Below are 10,529 nucleotides of genomic sequence, written 5' to 3'. Positions count from 1 at the left end.
TGTTAATGATTTTAAAGTTTCAGGGGATTTTTAAGGATAATTTTAATTGATCGGCCTATTTAAATATTTCTTTTTAATTCGGCTTTTAATTATTGTATTTGTATTGTAGTTTTATGAGGCTGTTAGCCGCCCTGAGTCCCATGAGGAGAAGGGCGGGGTATAAATTAAATTATAAATAAATAAATAAATAAATAAATATGTGGATACTGTGGATACCCCCGGTGTGACTCCCTGTCTGGAGTAATTATGGATGTGTGGGATGATTCCCTATCCAATGAATTCCTATTTGGAGCACTTGCGGAACCTTGGGATGACTCCCAAGCAGCCTCTGTAACAGCTAGTGAGGGCCTGTTAGGCCTGGACAACTGCGACCCAGAATGCATATTATGGTCCTCCCCCCCCCAGAGCAGAGCCAAGAGTGGAAGGGTGAGAGTCTAGTCTCCAGCGCAGTTGGTCTATGTGCCTGCGAAGGACGCGGCCATCAGCCAAGGCAACTTTGTATGATAACGGCCCCGAGACTGTGCAGACCACAGCTGTGACCCAAAGATGTCCAGGCCCATAGTTTCTTGCCCAAACCGGATCACCCACTTGGAGTCTCCTAGGTGCCCGTGGTTGTGACACCTGTGAAGCCACCCGGTCAGGGTGTAGCCTGTCCAGTTTAGTAATGAGGCGGTGACCCTAGCGGAGTTCAGCAGGGCTCTTCCCTGTGGCTGTGCATGGTGTGGTGCAGTGTGCAAGAAGGAAATCTGCTAATCTGTGATGCCAGTTACCATAAGTCAGTTTCTTGAGAGCATCCTTGGTGGTGTGCATCCTTCTTTCTGCCAGTCCATTGGAGGATGGATGGAAGGGAGCCGACGTAGCATGCCGGATCAGGTTGGCTTGAAGGAAAGCCTGGAACTCAGAAGATGTAAATTGAGGACCATTATCAGAAACCAGAACATCTGGAAGACCGTGTGATGCAAAAATTCCTCTCAACACCTGGATGGTCCTGGCAGTAGTAGTGGAGGAAACAGGAACAACCTCTAGCCACTTGGAATGGCTATCAACAACAACCAGATAGAATTGCCCCTGAAAGGGCCCAGCATAATCTATATGCACTCTAGACCATGGGGTTTGAGTTTCCTCCCACCTATGTACTGGGGCCTGAGGCATTTCTGGCCGTGACTGTTGGCACACTTGGCACCCATGCACCTGGGCCTCGATGGCTTTATCTAGCCCAGGCCACCAAAGATGGCTGCGCGCAAGCGCTTTCATCCTGACTATACCAGGATGTCCCTCATGCAGAGAGATCAAGATTCTATACCTCAATGAGGCTGGGATCACTACCCTGCTACCCCATAACAGGCAACCCTTGAAAGTGGAAAACTCATGCTTCTTGTACCAGAAGCTCTGGAACTCAGTATCTGGGCACTTGTCAGGCCATCCTGACATTACCCATGTCAACACGCATGTAAGCGTGTGATCAGTGGCAGTTTCTGCAGCCACGTCCCTAGCAGTGAGGGGAGACTCAGGCAACTCCTGAATGGAGAGAATATTAATGGCTGGATCAGGATCTGGCTCTAATTGGTTCAGTGGTAATCTGCTCAGGCCATCTGCATGGCCCATTTCCTTCCCAGGTTTGTGAACTAATGTGTAATCATATGCTGACAGGAAAATGGACCATTTCAGCATATGAGGAGAAATTATATGTGGGGTCTGTTTGTTAGTGGTAAATAACCCTAACAAAGGCTTATGGTCAGTATAGACCATGAAATGGCGGCCATATAAGAAATCATGAAATTTCTTTATGCCAGCCACTATGGCCAAGGCTTCCCTGTCAATTTGAGCATAATTTCGCTCAGCAGAAGAGAGAGTCCTGGAGTAATAGGCTACAGGGACCTGTGTCCCATCAGCCCTCAGATGGCTAAGTACAGCCCCCACCCCATAAGGAGATGCATCACAAGCGATGCAAACAGGCAGTTGCTCATTGAAATGAGCTAACACATCATTAGAAGTGAGCAAGGCCTTAACCTCATTGAAACTCTTTTCATGGACTTTAGTCCACTGCCACAGAGCCTGCTTGTCTAAGAGCCTGTGTAACGGCTCTGCCACTGCAGCTTTGTGTGGGAGAAATGCATGCTAAAAATTTAATAGTCCCAAGAAGGCTTGCAGCTCACTCTTGGACTTGGGGCTTGGGGCCTGTTGAATGGCTTGTAATTTAGCTTCAGCAGGGTGAATGCCTTGGGCATCAATCCTGAAACCTAAGAAGTCAGTGGAAGTGACTCCTATCTTGCATTTATCCTGCTTTAGCTTAAGGCCTGCTTTTAGAAAACGAAGTAAGACAGCCCTTAACCTCTCTGCTAAATTTTGAGATGACTCCCCAGCAATGAGGACGTCATCAAAGTAGGGACAGACCCCAGGAATACCTCGAAGTGTGCTCTCCATGACACTTTGGAATATGCCAGGGGATACATTTACCCCAAATTGCAGCCTCTTGACTTTGAATGCCCTTGTGTGAGTCACAATAGTCTGTACCTCTGCAGCTGCCTCATCAACAGGTAACTGTTGATAGGCCTGTGCCAGGTCAAGCTTCGCAAAAATGTGCCCCCCCCCTTGAGGCTTACAACAGGAACTGGATAAGCATACTGTTGTAACACTTTGTTCAGTGTACACTTGTAACCAGCACATATACATATTTCCCCATTAGCCTTTAGAGGCGTTACTATATTTCCCCATTAGCCTTTAGAGGCGTTACTATTCCCATGGACTAGAATCCACAGTTTCTAGGATCCCTTACTGGAGCAATTTGTCCAGCTCAGCATCAATCTTACCCTTGAGGGCAAAAGGTACCCTCCTTGGCTTAACCCTGATGGGCGTGATGGTTGGGTCTAACCGCAGCGAGATGGGAGGCCCTTTGTAGGATCCTAGCTCTGAACTAAACACATCTGCAAACTCCCTGCAGACTTCTGCAAGGCCCAGCATTTGCAAGTTGTGCAGCCCAGTTACCTGGATTCCCAGAGCCTCGAACCAATCGAGTCCAATAAGACTCGTACGTTCACCCCCAACAACCACCACATCTAGGGGACCCTCAAAATCCTTATACTGTACCTTAAGGGTGGCCTCCCCCTTAACGCACACCATAGATTTTTGAAAATCAGTGAGTATTATATTTGATGGCCTGAGTTTAGCTCGAAGGCCACTACATCTACAAATCTTATTAAAAGTAGTAATGGAAATAATAGAAAGAGCGGACCCACTGTCCAACTCCATCCGTAAGGGAAACCCTTGCAATCTTATGTTAATGGACAGTTTCTTCTTAAGGGGCTTGTGTGTCCCTGTTGTTAGAATACTCCTGCGCGATGCGCAGAAACCCACCCTGTTTTGGCTGGGGACCCTGGTACCTTTCTGAAGCAATTCTTCCTGAGGTTGAACCTTCTGGCGACCCAAACAGATGGATGCGATGTGGCCTTGCCTGCCACACACCCTGCAAATGGCAGAGCGGAACCTGCAATCAGCTCATTTGTGGCGTCCTTCGCACCCGAAGCATTGAAGCGCTGCTGGGGTCTTGACCGGATGACTCTTCTGCCTTCTTTCCGCTGCCTGATGAAGTCTGTCGACCTCTTCTTCAGGATCCTCCTCTGATCCTTCTCGAGAGTCCTCTTGATGGATGGTAGCTGTGTCAGGAGGATTCCTGGTGAGGTGCAAGGCCTTCACAGCCCCGACTGCTGCTTCCTCAGCTGCCACCTCTCGCAACGCATCTTGGAAGGAAACATCTTCTTTCGCAAACAGCTTTTGCTGTAAGTCTCTGCTCCTTAAGCCACAGACAAATCTATCTCGCAGCCTCTCTTCTAGATCTTTGAACTCACACGGTCTGGCTGCTTGCCTTAAGGCCGCAATAAAGTCCGCAGCAGATTCACCCGGCCTCTGGTCTCTCTGCTCGAACACATGCCTCCAAGCAATGATGGATAGCTTCGGCTGGAAATGCTCCCTCAACATTTTCTTCAAGTCAGCATATGTTACTGACTCCAGAGGTGCAGGGGCCACCAGATTTTCTGTGATGTCAAAAGCTTCTTGTCCACAGGCACACAAAAGAGTTGCTGCCTTCAGGCCGTCTTCTCTAATCTGATTCACTCTGAAATAATTCTCCACCTGTGCTACGTAGGAATTCCATCTCTCTGGGTGGGAGACATTGAAATCAGTCAAACGGCCAATCTTCGACATCATAAACTTTATGACCTTCACCACTCGCTTCCTTTGCAGGCTGTAATTTGGGGAAAGGGTTCTTTAGCTGAGCTCAACCTCCAGCGACGCTGTACTGGCAGGCTGGGACACTGATTCAAACACCGTCTTCCCCTCTTCAGACTTGCTGGGTAAGTCTTAAATCTTTGTTTTAGCTTGCAAAGGAATCCCACCTTCATCGCCAGTGTTGTGTACTTCATTCGCAGGTGAGTAATGAAGACACATGGCGATGTTAAACAAAACGCTTTATTCTCTTCCACAACAACCAAGCAAAATCAAAAGGCACGCAGGCCTTTTTATATGGCCAGAAGCCCGAACAGTGTCAACCAATAGGAACAGAGCGTTTCGCGCCTTATGCATGTGCACAAGGCTGGCGCCGCTCTGTCTGGTCCTGGGCAGCTTTTGGAATGCCCGGGACCTATGCAACGTCCCGATCCTGCTTTTGCAGGCTCAGGACACAACACCTTTCAAGACCTAAATAAGTGTCTGATAATAAGTGGATGAGCAGAAGCAAACTGAAACTTAACACAAGGATGATAATGGCAGAGAAGGGTATCAATTTGCATTGGATTGCTTTATATGATGTCTGAAGACTTAGGATCATACCAGACAAACGTTATTGCATTCTTCGACAAAGTAACTAAATTAGTGGACCAACGAAATGCTGTGGAATAATATATTTGGATTTCAGTAAGATATTTGACAAAGTAGACCTACAATGTACTACTTAGTAAGATAGAAAAATGTGGGTTAGACACATCTGACTGATCAACCACACTCAACATGTAGTCTTTAATGGAACTACATCTACATAGGGGGAAGCATGCAGTGGAGTATCCCAAAGCTTTATCTTAGGCCAGTATTCTTCAACATCTTCATAAACAATGTAGATGAATGGACAGAAGGGGAACTCATCAAATTTGCAGATGATATCAATCTGAGGGAATAGCCAATGCTTTACAAGAGAAGTTTAAGATCCAGAAGAATTTTGACAGACTTGAACACTGGGCTTTATCCAAAAAAATGAAATTCAATGGTGAGAAAAGTAAGAAAATAAACTTAGGCAAGAAAAATCAAATGCACAGGTATAGAATAAATAGTACCTGGCTCAACAGCAGTAACTATGACAGGGACCTAGGAGTCTTAGTGGACAACCACTTAAATATGAGCCAAACCACTTAAATACGCAACTCCAAAACAGGCAACACAGTCCTAGGCTGCATCACAGAGGGATAGAATGAACAACATGTGAAGTGTTAGTATCACATTATAATGCATTCGTAAAACAGCACTTAGAATATTCCATTCTATTTTGGTCACCATAATACAAAAAAGATGTTGAGATTCTGGAAAAAGAGCAATAAAGATGATAAGGGGATTGGAGGCTAAAACATATGAAGAACGTTTGCAGGAACTGGGAATGTTTTATCTAACAAAGAGAAGGACTAGGGGTGAGATAATATCAGTCTTCAAATATCTAAGAGCAGTCTTCCAAAATTTAATAGCAGTCTTCCAATATCTAAGAGGCTGTCACAAAGAAGAGGGGGGACAACCTATTCATCAAAGCACCTGAGGACAAGACAAGAAGGAATGGATGGAAGATTGTCAAGGAGAGAAGCAACTTAGACTAAGAAGAAATGTCCTGATAGAACAATTAATCAGTGGAATGGCTTGCCTTCAGAAGTTGTGGGTGCTCCAACATTGGTGATTTTTAAGAAGAGATTGAACAGCCATTTGTCTGAAATGGTATGGGGTATCCTCCTTGAGCAGGGGGTTGGATTAGAAGACTCCAAGTTCCCTTCCAACTCTGTTTTATGTTATTCTGTTGTTATTCTATCTTGAATTTAGGTGCCCAGGTTTTGGCAACAGCCAGAACACTGGCAGAATTAAAAGTATATCCACTGTGCTGTTCCAAAGATGCTATACTCTAGCACAGACATGTCAAACTCATGACGTCATGTGACATCGCACGACGTATCAGAACTTTTCTCCCATTGCCAGCAATGGGGTGGGTGCGGTTTCCTTGTGATGCGTCCGGCCCACGGGCTGGCAGTTTGACACCCCTACTGTAGCAAATTCCTTGGAATTACCATAACAAATTTTAAGTGATGCCTGTTTGAAAAGTGTATGAAAGCATCAAGGTTTAATGTCCAGGCAGTTGATCATGGCAGGGTGATAGAAGGCATGCAGGATATGAATCCCATAAATAAATTCCAAGATTTGGGAGAATGCATCCAAGGGATTGAAGGTTTTATGCAGTTTTCTATAACTGGTTCAGAAATTAGAAAAATTAATGTACGTGTAACAATAAGTTTTCACATAAGAATTCTACTATTAGTCTTACTACTTTTATTATTTTTTAAAGGATTTCCTCCAGAAGTCAGATTCCCAAAGTAGACGAGTGATGATTTGGGAGAGTGTTCTCTGTTACATTATCCAGTTTATGGAATGGGTTTCCCAGCTCCCTATAGCTGTCTTTTCAGCAGCAGATAAAAGCATTTGAAAGAAAGCATTTCTTAAAATTTTAATCTAGAGATGGATTTTTTTCTTTTAAAAAACCCTGCCTTTTATCTTGCTTTATTGCTACTTTACTATTGTTTTACTGTTCTTGTTTGAGATTTATGCTGTAATCTGCTCTGGAAATGTTTTCAATTAGCCGGCAGAATATAAATTGATTGACTGATAAAATAAATAATGTCTTGTCTGCTTAGCTGAACTTTCCCAGAATGGTGTCTATTCTTAAACTGTTCTCCTTCATGTAGTCCTCACAACCCCTTAAGGATATCGTGTGTCTGGAGCAGCTTGTCTAGAGAGATGCCTACCCTGAACTGAACTGGCTCTTTCAAAATTTGAAAGTTGGAGAAAATCAGACAAAGAATTACATGAAGAAAGTATTTTGTTTGGGGCTGGAATATTGTATGTGAAAAAAATGATCAGATTCAAATCTAACAGGACTAGAGATTATATCAAAGGCTTCAGGGCCAAATGTCTTGTGATGTTCCAGTTGTTTACAGACTGATGTGTTTTCTTTGACAGTTGTATTAGATGGACCTGAAAACCAAAAGAAAAGCCTCTGATGAACAGGAGAGGTTAATCATCCATCTTTTCCCCACACTCTTTCCCTCCAAGACCTTTTCATTTGAAATAACAGAGTTCTTCTTTTTTCCCCCTGATAGATAGTGAAAAGAAGAATGTATTGGCCAATGCTATGCTCAGGGTTCCAGTGATGGTAGTAGAGAAAATAACTATGGGTTGGGTTGGCTTTAAATTGTGTTTGAGTAATTGGGAAGGAGAAACTTCAGTAATTGAAAGTGCCCTGAAGGAGTTTCTAGACAAATCTGCCATCCCCACACCCCAATGTTTGGCTAATAAATTATCTAAGTTTTGGGGGGTGGTATTCCTGGAAGTCCTAGGGTTTCAACTGAAAGAGAATTATACAGTGCAGCATCAGGAACCTGCAGGAATTGGCTATACTTCTCATACATGCAAGAATCATTTTTAAAAAAAACAGAAAGACAATTAGAGAATTATGGCAAATGGTGTTGATGTAAATCAGATTTGGTTCCTCTCCTTTCTTTCCCCCTTCTCCAGTCTTCAGCTTCTTCTGCTTATGACTTCTTTGCCTTTTGCTGCTCATTGAATGATGATAATGCTTAATGTTGTACAAGAATTTATTTATTAAATTTATAGAATCATGTGATGGTTGGTGATAGTATATGGATGAGGAGATAAACTAAATCAGGGTACAACACTTTGAAATGATTTGCAATGAAAATTGTCTCTTTCAAGTTTCTACTTGTCCTACTGCCCAAAAACTGCATTGTCTAATAGCTAGGAAGGAGGAGGCTAGATCAAGAAATGTCCCATAGCATCAGCCTCTATGGGTTACTTCAGGGGATATTTTTTGCCAATGAGAAATAATGATAATGGATTAAGCTGGTCTTGGAGGGAAAAGCATCTTCTCATAAAAGCTTTGTTCTCTGGAAGCTATCACCTTACCTTTGGGGTTTTCTTTCCAACATGAAAGCATCCCCAGGACAGCATTACATATTAATGCATGAAATTTTTTAGTCCTTAAATTTAATGTCATTGACTCATTGGTTTCTTTCATCTTTTTTTTTAAGAGAATGACTGAGATTGAACCTCGACATACTATATTAAATTGCTTAAGCAATATACATAAATTTGTCACTCAAACATTACCACTGGGCTTATGAATATCACCTCCAGGCAAAAACTATTATTTTCACAGGCAGAACCAAAATAAGCTCCCTAGGTACAATATTTCTCCATTCATTACAAATCTCTTAAACTATTATGTCTTTGGAAATAAACTAACCCTGTATTTTAAAAATGTTATACTTAAAAATAAACTTCTGAATGGTGATTTCTTTTCTAGCATTCTGAACAGTCAGGAGTTTGATTTGTACTCATGGTGCTAAGAGATCATAAATCAGGCTATGAGCTTTTAATTACTCTGATTAAAACGTGCAGTAGTAAATACATTTATCTTGGACCTTTAAGTTTGGTTGTGAGTCGTTTTTACATTAGTGGAATAAATAGAAAACTTCACTTTACTTATATATGAGCCTAATCCATATTACACTCAGTCAGAGATGAGAAACTATGATTTATTGACAAGACCATAACTGACAAGAGTTCAACATATTAAGTCATAAATCCTTATATAGAAACCACAATGTGTGAATGTAACATGTCAGGTCAAACCAAACAAATTGCACCATGTTTTAACCAGTAGGATCTATAGATGGAGTACAAAATGTCAAATAACTCTTATACCGGTGGTAGCACCTCTTTTATATGCATGTCAATCATTCATGCATCTACAAAAGCAGCAGAGTTTCTATTGTGCTGCCACAACCACCATCTTGACTTTTTGTGCACTCCCTGGACATTCTTGGATTTATCTCAGTGTGTGAATTTTGTCGCTTCCTCTTTCTGTGTCTAAAACATAAGGATTTGAATAGCAAACAAAATTTGTTTGATCTTAAGACTTTTGTAAAATAGTGAGGGCTTTTTTTATAAGCCTCGTAAAATGCTTTCTATAAGCCTATATAGAAAATAGTGGCATTTGCAAGCAGAAAAGAGGATTAGAAAGTATAAGCAATCCCTGCAACACTTCTTGGAATTTCGATTTGAAATAATTATCTGTAAAGAGTTCACAGTCCCACTATAAGGGCTTTGGGAGCGACCGTATTAAGTGTTCTTGTGCACATGAATTAATTTTTAGCATCCTTTTGACTTTGGACCTGGATAATATGAAACCTGTCCTCTTTAAATTCCAATTTGGAATTTTTGTTTCATCTTAAATAAAACAAAAAAAAAGCTCCATAATTCTGCTGGGCCCCAAGTGATATTTCATATCTATATTTGACAGCCAAAAAGGATTATAAGCTTCAAAACGTCATAGAGTTCCTCTTCAAAAGCAGTCAGCCTGCAGAGATTCAGCCAATGTTTTCACTGACAACACTGGAAATTACATGTCTGTGAATCAGAACCTGAAACAGAAATTAAAAAAATCTTTTTTCTTTCTTTCCATCAAATCTTAGAAAATATAACTATCAGGTTAGCACTACGTGGCATTGCAAAATAACTCTGGGACTAAGCTTCTTTACATGTCCTTGACTTACAATCATTTGTTTAACAATTGTTGAAAGTTATGATGGCACTGACAGTAGTGACTTACAACTGGTGCTTGTACTTACAAACTTCACAGTCACGTGATCATAATTCAGGCATTTGGCAACTGCATGTATTTATAATGGTTCCAATATCCCAGAATCACGTCATTGTCATTTGTGACCTTTCCAGATGGCTTCCAACAAGTGGAGTCTATTGGGGAAGCCACATTCACTTTTAATGCCATGTGATTTATTTAACAACTATCATAATTTGCTTAAAGACCAAGGTGGAAAAGGTTGTAAAAATTGGGTGTGACTTGCTTAATGACTGCATCATTTAGCAACAGAAGTTCCAAACCCAATTGAGGTCATAACTCAAAGACTATCTGTAATGGTGGCCAAGGAATGTGACAGAGTAAGCATACAGACTGTTTAAAAATAAGAAGCTCATCAACTCAAAGAGGAAATGTTTCATGACATTATAGCAGATTTTTTTTCACAACCTGGTATCCTCCATGTATGTTGGAGAGCATTCTGAGAACTATAAGCTTAATGGAGAAAGTGTTGACCTTGGATGGCAAAACCCTAGGGTTAAATCTTTCTACAATCTTAGAGCTTCATTAGGTGATTTGGGATTCTTTTTTTTTTTTTTTTTTTTTTTTTTTTTTT

The sequence above is a fragment of the Protobothrops mucrosquamatus genome, unplaced genomic scaffold (assembly GCF_001527695.2).
Source record: "Protobothrops mucrosquamatus isolate PMUCROS unplaced genomic scaffold, P.Mucros_1.0 scaffold45, whole genome shotgun sequence".
Taxonomy (NCBI): domain Eukaryota; kingdom Metazoa; phylum Chordata; class Lepidosauria; order Squamata; family Viperidae; genus Protobothrops; species Protobothrops mucrosquamatus.
The sequence above is the reverse complement of the archived record's forward strand: the minus strand, read 5'-3'. Positions refer to the sequence as shown.